General features: G+C 34.2%; 1 long non-coding RNA gene across 2 annotated transcripts in view; it reads left to right on the forward strand.

Annotated features, from left to right (window-relative positions):
* The window catches only part of LOC106007252, a 53,942-nt gene extending 45,890 nt beyond the window's left edge, over window positions 1–8,052 (forward strand). Inside the window, exons 2-4 of one of the 2 annotated variants that reach the window (XR_001181910.1) lie at window positions 2,390–3,157; window positions 7,298–7,407; window positions 7,898–8,052. This is a non-coding gene — a long non-coding RNA (uncharacterized LOC106007252). Of the gene's footprint in view, window positions 1–2,389; window positions 3,158–7,297; window positions 7,457–7,897 lie in introns of those variants that run through there. The other variant, XR_006604267.1, reaches the window with a different exon arrangement.
* Window positions 8,053–9,786: the final 1,734 nt, after the last annotated feature.

Consider the following 9,786-nt stretch of genomic DNA (forward strand, 5'->3'; position numbering starts at 1 on the left):
GATTTCACTGATAAAATTGGGAAATAATTTTGTAATATGGATCAAATTGATACCAATTTATAAAAATCAACTATTGAGTTTGCCATCTGTCATTATATCATCATAAAATTTGTCAAAGAAATACTACCCCCCAAATCATACTCTTAGTTTATTATTTGTGTTAAAAAAGATAAGTACCTAGTTACAATTTTGCTTTATTTTTATTAAAAACTATCTTAATTCATAGTTGTTGAAGTTTTTTATTTTAAATATAAAGTACCAATAATTAAAAGAATTTTTCACCTGCTTATTTTCCAGTTTTTGTTTGTTTTGTTTTGTTTTTAAACCATCTCTCTCACTCTCCCTTTCAAGGTCAGTGTGGATTTTCTTAGTGGCTTTTATTCTGATATCAATTATTGGACAAGAAGAAACTTCCCGGTTTTTTTGTTTTGTTTTGTTTTTAATTTTCACTGGTCAGGACTTAATTACAACTGAGGTAGTTTTGCTTATATTTATTTGGAATGGGAGCCTGGGACATTCATTAATCTATATGTATTCATCCTCCTGACTTTTTTTTTTTTTTAATTAACATCATTTATTATTTGGCATCTTGTTAGAAATGCAGAGTATTAGGAGCCATCCCAGACTTATAAACCCAGATTTTACACTTTAAACATATCCTTAAATGATTCATGTATGCACTGAAGTTTAAGACACTCTAGACCAGTAGTTTTTAACCCAGTCTGCATGCAAGGCAAGTCAGAATTCTTGTTAGAGGTAGGCATTAGTAATTTTTATAATCTGTTCAGATGATTCTGATATATAGCAAGGGTGTGAACCCACTGCACATAAACCCCTTGAGGGCAAGACCATGTATTAGTTAATTTTATGACTTTCTCAAGGGCCCAATAAAATGTCTTGGCTTATATTAATGAGTCTTTGTCATACCCAGGATGGCGTTTCCTATCCTCCAAAGATATGATTTAATACAACATGAAATACAAGTGGTTGACTGAATTTTGGGATTGCAATTCTGAAGTGCTTTCCTCAGTTATGTTCTAAGGCAAATGCTATCATAGAAACATAAACCCCAGTGACCATAAATAAAGCATACTGACCTTGAGTTAAAGCTGACAGTGGCCTTTTCTTTATGAAAATAATAGCTTTTGTCACTCACCTTATGAGGTGAAATCAAGCAAATAAATAACCAAGAATTCTGCAAATATAAAATACTTTTTACATAAGAATAAGACTACTGCCTCATTGGTATTGTTCCACAGAACAAAGTATATTCTGAACACAGAAAATAGAAAATAAGATCTATAAAACTATGTATTTGCAAGGGCCGAAAGTTGGGTTCTCTTTGTCCTTAATTCATATTTGTTTCTCATTCTTTAGAATACTTCCAACGTGCACAATAAAAGTCACATGTGGTTCTTTATTTCTTGTCTCAGTAACCTTTTTGACTAAGGTAAAGAAAATATCAATTTAACCTAAGTTGAAGGAAGATATTAATAGATGAGTGTTTTAACAAATCACTTATGAAGAATGCATTGATTTTTTAATTCAGTTAAGTATCCATTGGGAAAAAATGCTCAGGGTGAAACTAGTTAGCTCTGTAATGTTACTATGCTATATAACATACAAATTAATTCGTATCATTTTATATTACCCTGGTAACTGTTTCTTTGTAAGTATTTGTATATATAGGTAGCAAGATAGCATGGACTTAACACAAACTATTTGTAAAAATATCTTCTGTAATCTTTCCTCCCTAAAAATGTAGTCTCTCCTTTGTAAAAATTTAGAGAATAATTAATATAGAAACAAACACCTAGAGCTGCTTCGCTGATATGATTTATGCTTTGCGATCACAAAATATTATATCTAGTCAACTGAATTTTAAGTAGCTGAATGCTAGTCAGAAAATTTTATCCCACTTAGGAATAAGTTCACAGTGACAGAATATATTTCCCTGGTGAGTCCAGACATTGTCAGTGAGGAAAGGCTTTTAGTTGCTCCCAGTCTGGGCTTGAATCTCTAAAGAAAAAAGCACTTACTAAAACTATTATCTGAGTCACTTAAGATATATAGCTTTGACTTACAGTACTTTCTCTATTTTTCACTTCAAATATGAACAAATGAGAGCTGTTCCTCTCCCAGAAAATCTGGGAATGTCTCTTAAAGGTGGGAAAAGCTGAAAGAGAGAAAGAAAATCAATGATAACTCCATTTTTATTTGGGGAGGGAGGTGTATTTTCTGTTCTGATTTTTAAATATCTGTTCTCATTTAAAATATTCACTGAAAACCAAGTTTAAAAAAAATTCCCATACTGTTTATTTCGTAAGGAAATCCTGAAATTTGATGGAGATCGGAGAATGAACCCTATTTCATTTGTGTTTCTTTCCAGATAAACACTTTTCCAGCGGTTTGTGGAAGAAAGCTGATCTTCCATCTAGTAGACCCAAAGTGCCTGAAACAAAATGGATATTTACGGATAAACCTCTTAGGGCTACAGATTCATCATTTCGCTTTGTTTCTCTGAGAAGCTCAGGAGAGTTTTGTGATTTACTAGCTGGGGAGTAATTTATTTATTGCTGACAGCTGGGCTCTGAAAGAGGAACCAGCACAAGTATCAATATAGAATGGCACAAAATAAGGATTACCAGAATATTGTGTCTTCCCTTATGATATTGGGGGCCAAATAGTCAAATGTTGATTGGAATTAACATTTTATATGAGATTGTCATGCCAATGACACCGGATCTTCAGGGTATTCCTAAAGATTCTTCTGTCATTTGACTTTCACAGAAGAAAAAGAGAAAACATGGTATTAGATGACTTAGTCCTAAAGCTGTGATAGCTGGCAGGAAGTAAATGACTTTATTGGAAGACTGGAAAATATCAAGAATTTTGACACCGTTACAGCACAATGCAGGCTCTGTTTTCCCAAAATAAAGCCTAGGTAAGTGCAGATAATCATATTAGCATACAAAAAGACACAAACCTGGAGTTACAATATTAACCTCTCCTGCCTGGGCCACACTGAGGCACAGAATAATATACTGCCTTAGCACTGGCTAACTTGTAACAAGGTCCAGGCTTGATTCCAAGATGACCCTGGGGTTGTTTTGGCAAGAAGCCCTAGATCAAAACATGTGATATGTGGAGACTCCAGGTTAGAGACTATTTTTGATAAGAAGAAATAACTGCAAAATGAAAGTAAATTGTTTGATATAAGGGACTTCTTTTTGACTTTGAGTTGCTTATTGACATAGTCATAGGTCTTGTTTTGTTTTTCCTATATCCAGTGTAATGGCCTTTGTTTCCTATATCCAGTGTAATGGCTGTAACTCAAAAGGAAATCCACTCTACTGCTTTTTTCCCGTTAGTTTCATCTAAGAATATGTAACTTATGTAAAAAATACAGAAGATTTTATTCTATCAACTCAGTTTCCTTCTAATGGGATATCAATAGCCGTTTTTGTTGGTATCTTAATTTCCTTTTTCTCTACAGGGTCTTTTGTTTTGGAAAGTTGTTAAGGCAAGTTTATTATGCAAATTTTGCAATATTTAAAATATTTACTTGAATAATTTCTATGCTGAAATGTCTTTATTCACAGATTACGTACTTTTGACAAACTGTATTGGTTTGATTTCTCAAAGTTCTTTATTTTTTAGACTTTATTGATGAATAATTGAAAGATACATTATTTGACATGCACAATGTGATGATTTGATATTCATATACCAAAGGACATTTTGAATTTAAGATTTATGAGCTTGAAAACAAGTAGGTAGAAAATGCTTACAATTGATTGCTGATTACATATGTACATGTACATTTTAGTAAATCTGATTTCATTTCCAATTCTTCATTTATACATTGTGAAACCTTAAAACTACTCAAGCTCACTGATCTTTATTTCCCTCAGTTACTATGTCACAAATCTTTTTTTTTAACCATACTATGAAATATTCTTCTAAGTTATGATTTTATGGTCACATACAATTGTATACATCGTGCCTTTTCATATTAAATTTCTTCCTTATTGTTGGTCATGTAACTTATTTTCTCCCCTTATTTAAAAATATTACAAGAAATATTATTGTCCATTCATCTTTGGGAATGCATATTATGTAATATTCTTCAAGTAAATTTCTAGAAGAGGCATTACAGGATCAATGGAAATGGATCTGGTAAGTTGTGTTCTTTTTTCTTTTTATAGAGGCAAATTTTTAATAAAATATGCATAAATTTAAATTTAAATGTTTTGATCCTAGTTGCTCAGCTATAGGCAACTTCTCAAAGATTTTTGAATTGGACAAGATAATATATGTATCTTTTATGTCATCCCAGGTATATTATGATATATAAAGAATATATGTATCCTTTCCTCCCCTCTCCTTCTCTTCTTCATAACTTTACTTTTAGTTCTTTACACATTTATTTTTATTTTTATAACACAGATCTTACTTACAATAATATAAGTTACAAATATTATAAGTTGGAAATGCATTTAATATACCTAACCTACTGAACATCATACCTTAAACATGTTTGGAACACATACATTAGCCTACAGTTGAGCAAAATCTTCTAGCACAAGAGCTTATTTTATAACACTGTTGAATGTCTTGTAATTTGTTGAATACTATATTGAAAGTGAAAAAAACAGAATGGTGTCATGGGTAATCATGTGTTTCAGCCATATACCACCCTGATTTCATGACTAACTAGGAACTATGCCTCACTACTGCTATCCAGCAACATAAGGGATTATCAAACTACATATTGCTAACCTGGAAAAAGATCAAAATTCACAATTCAAGATACAGTTTCTACTGAATGCATATTGCTTTTGCACCATAGTAAATTTGAAAAATCATAAGTTGAACCATCATAAGTCAGGGACTACCTGTATTTTATAATATTTATTGAATATTGAATTATTCATTTTAATCATTATCTACAATATTTACATTGATTTAGAAGTTTACAAAATTGACTAACACTTGCCTTGAAATCACTACTTGACTGATATATGAGAAAAATAGTTATATGAACTGAATATTTGTCTCTTCTCAAAATTCATATGCTTAAATTCTAACTTCCAGTTTTATGGTATTAAGAAGTGGGGCCTTTGGGACGTGATTAGGTAATGAACATGGAGGTCTCATGAATAGAATTTGTGCAGAAAGGGACTCTAGAGTGTTATCTAGCCCTCCTTCTGTCATGTGAGGATACAATGAGAAAATGCCCATGAAATAGTGCTCTTACCAGAACTCCATGACGCTGGCACCCTGATCTTGCCCATGAAATAGTGCTCTTACCAGAACTCCATGACGCTGGCACCCTGATCTTGGACTACAGCCCTCAGAACTGTGAGGAATAAAACTCTGTTGTTTATAAGCCACCAAATCTACAATATTCTGTTACAGTAGCCTGAACTAAGACAAACAGATTATTTATATATACTATCTGTATATAATATATAATCGGAAAATATTATATAATATATATGCAATAAAGATATATATGCAAATAGATATATTATGTAGAAAGTAGTAAGTGCCTTAAAAGAGAATGCATTCTTTCAATTATCCATCCTAAGAATGCTTGTTTTATTTTCAATAGTAGGTTCAGGATGGCATGACAGTTTTAGTGGAAGCCCCGTCAAATATCTAGTATCAGTGTATAAAATGATTCCAGATTCCTGACAATTAGCTCCCATCAAAACTTAACTAGGCTGTCTTTGATGAACACTTTGCCTTTCGTATTCCTCATCTTGGCGGTCATCTTCAGTAACCCTGCCATGTTTACAAGGACACCATGGCTTCAATCAGAAACTCAGAATTCATTTAAAAAGCCCAATGAGACAGGTCACTCTTTCAGGTTTATTTCATAATGATGATGCTATCAAATACAATAATTCTCCATGGAGTTACAAAACAAAAGAATGGAGATACTTTCCTGAGACAGTTTACACATTCAGGAAACGCATGTGTATGAGAATCAATGTAACTTAGTCCAATATTACACAATTGTATAACACTAATCATCATATTATGTATCATTTTTATTTTTTAATTTATTTTATTTTTTTCATTGAGATAAATGTACTCTTTAATCCCCATTACCTATTTTACCCATCCCCCCAAACTGGTAACCATCAGTTTGTTCTCTATAATTAAGAGTCTCTTTCTTAGTTTGTCTCTCTTTTTTTTTCTCCCTTTGCTCATTTGTTTTTTTTTTTTTTTTTTTTTAAAGATTTTATTTATTTATTTGACAGAGAGAGATCACAAGCAGGCAGAGAGGCAGGCAGAGAGAGAGGAGGAAGCAGGCTCCCTGCTGAGCAGAGAGCCTGATGTGGGGCTCCATCCCAGGACCCTGAGATCATGACCTGAGCCGAAGGCAGCGGCTTAACCCACTGAGCCACCCAGGCGCCCGCTCATTTGTTTTATTTCTTAAACTCCACATATGAGTGAGATTGTATGGCATTTGTCTTTTTCTGGCTGACTTACCACTTAGCATAATACTCTCTAGCTCCGTCTGTGTTGTTGCAAATACTGATTTCATTTTTATTTATGGCTGAATAATATTCCAGTGTGTGTGTGCATATACATACATATATATGTATATACAAAAAACACATATTTATCCATTCATCAGTTGATGGACACCTGGACTCTTTCCGTAATTTGGCTATTGAAAAATCTGCTATAAACATCAGGATGCATGTATCCCTTCAAATTAGTATTTTTGTGTTCTATGGGTAACTACATAGTAGTATAATTGCTGGGTAGTAGGGTACTTTGATTTTTAAGTTTTTGAGGAAACTCCATAGTGTTTTCCAGAGTGGCTGCACCAGTCTGCATTCCCATCAATAGTGCAAGAGGATTCCCCTTTCTCCACATCCTCACCAATACCTTTTGTTTCTTGTATTTTTTTATTTTAACCACTCAGACAGGTGTGAGGTGATATCTCATTGTGGTTTTGATTTGCATTTCCCTGATGGTCAGCAATGTTGAGCATTTTTCATGACTGTTGGCCATGTAGATGGCTTCTTTGGAGAAATATCTATTCATGTTTTCTGCCCATTTTTAAATTAGATTATTTGGTTTTAGGGTGTTGAGCTGTATCAGTTCTTTATATATTCTGAATACTAACCCTTTATCAAATATGTCATTTGCAAATATTTTCTCCCATTCCATAGGTTGCCTTTTGGTTGTGTTGATTAGTTTTTCATTGTGCATAAAATTTTTATTTTGATCTAGCTCTAATACTTTATTTTTGCTTTTGTTTCCCTTGATTTAGGAGACCTATCTAGAAGAATGTTGCTATAGCCATTGTCAGAGAAATTACTGCATTTGTTATCTCCAAGAATTTTTATGGTGTCAGATCTCCATTTAAGTCTTTAATCCATGGTGAGTTTATTTTTGTGAATGGTGAAAGAAGATGTTCCAGTTTCATTCATTTGCATGTTGCTTTCCAGTTTTCCCAACATCATTTGTTGAAGAGACTGTCTTTCTTATTGGATATTCTTTCCTCCTTTGTCAAAGATTAACAGACTATATAACTATAAGTTTATTTCTGGGTTTTCAGTTTTATTCTATTGATCTATACATCTGCTTTTATGCCAGTACTATACTGTTTTAATTACAACCACTTTGGTAAGGGTATCGGGTACATACCTCAATATCATAAAAGCCATCCATTAAAAACCGATAACAAATATCATTCTCAATGGGGAAGAACTGAGAACTTTTCCCCTAAGGTCAGGAACATGGAAGGGATGGCCACGATCACCACTGCTATTCAACATAGTACCAGAGGCCCTAACCTCAGCAATCAGATAACAGAAAGAGATAAAAGGTATCCAAATGGGAAAACAAGTCAAACTCTCACTCTTTGCAGATAACATGCAGATGTGAAAACACAAAAGACTCCACTCAAAGACTGCTAGAACTAATACAGGAATTGAGTAAAGTGTCAGAGTATAAAATCAATGCACAGAAATCGGTTGCATTTCTAAACACCAACAAAACAGAAGAAAGAGAAATTAAGGAGTTGGTCCCATTTACAAATGCAACCCAAACCATAAGATACCTAGGAATAAACCTAATTAAAGAGGCAAAGAATCTGTACTCAGAAAACTAGAGCATACTCATGAAGGAAATTGAGGAAGCCACAAAGAAATGAAAAAAGTTCCATGCTCATGGATTGGAAGAACAAATATTGTGAAAATATATATGTTACCTAAAGCAATCTGCACATTTAATGCAATTGCTATGAAAATACCACCAATGTTTTTCAAAGAAATAGAACAAATAATCCTAAAATTTATGAGGAACCAGAAAAGACACCAAATAACCAGAGGTATGTTGAAAAAGAAAGCCAAAGTGTTGGTGGCATCACAATTTCGGGCTTCAAGCTCTATTACAAAGCTGTCATCATCAAGACAGCATGGTACTGGCATGAAAACAGACACAGAGATCAATGGAAAAGAATAGAGATCCCAGAAATGGACCCTCAATTCTATGGTCAACTGATCTTTGACAAAGCAGGAGAGAATGTTCAATGGAAAAAGACAGTCTCTTCAATAAATGGTGTTGGGAAAATTGGACAGCCCCATGCGGAAGAATGAAATTGGACCATTTCCTTACACCACACACAAAAATAGACTCAAAATGGATGAAAGACCTCAATGTGAGACAGAAATCCATCAAAATCCTTGAGGAGAACTCAGGCAGCAACCTATTTCTCCTCAACTACAGCAACTTCTTCCTAGAAACATCACCAAAGACAAGGGAAGCAAGGGCAAAAATGAACTATTGGGACTTCCTCAAGATGAAAAGCTTTTGCACAGCAAAGGAAACAATCAACAAAACCGAAAGACAACCAATAGAATAGGAGAAGATACTTGCAAATGACATATCAGATAAGGGTTAGTATTCCAAATCTATAAAGAATTTATCAAATTCAACACCCAAAGAACAAATAATCCAATCAAGAAATGGGCAGAACACATGAACAGACATTTCTGCAAAGACGACATCTAAATGGCCAATAGACACATGAAAAAGTGCTCAACATCACCCAGCATCAGGGAAATACAAATCAAAACCACAGTGAGATATCACCTGACACCAGTCAGAATGGCTAAAATTAGCAAGTCAGGAAATGACAGATGTGGGCCAGGATGCAGAGAAAGGGAAACCCTCCTGCACTGTTGGTGGGAATGCAAGCTGGTGCAGCCACTCTGGAAAACAGCATGGAGGTTTCTCAAAAAGTTGAAAATAGAGCTATCCTATGACCCAGTAATTGCTCTACTAGGTATTCACCCTAAAGATACAAATGTAGTGATCTGAAGGGGCACATGCACCCGAATGTTTATAGCAGCAATGTCCACAATAGCCAAACTATGGAAAGAACCTAGATGTCCATCAACAGATGAGTGGCTAAAGAAGATGTGATATACCTACATACATACACACATACAATGGAATACTAGGCAGCCATCAACAAAAACCGAAAGCTTGCCATTTGAAAAACATGGATGGAACTAGAGGGTATTATGCTAAGCAAAATAAATCAGTCAGAGAAAGACAATTATCATATGATCTCTCTGATATGAGGAATTTGAGAAACAAGATAGAGGATCATATGGGAAGGGAGGGAAAAATGAAACAAGATGAAATTAGAGAGGGAGACAAACCATAAGAGACTATTAATCTGAAGAAACAAACTGAGGATTGCTGGAAGGAAGGGGGATGGGAGGGATGGGGGTGGCTGGGTGATGGACA

The sequence above is a fragment of the Mustela putorius genome, unplaced genomic scaffold, assembly GCF_011764305.1.
Source record: "Mustela putorius furo isolate JIRA1106 unplaced genomic scaffold, ASM1176430v1.1 tig00003988_pilon_pilon_pilon, whole genome shotgun sequence".
Taxonomy (NCBI): Eukaryota; Metazoa; Chordata; class Mammalia; order Carnivora; family Mustelidae; genus Mustela; species Mustela putorius.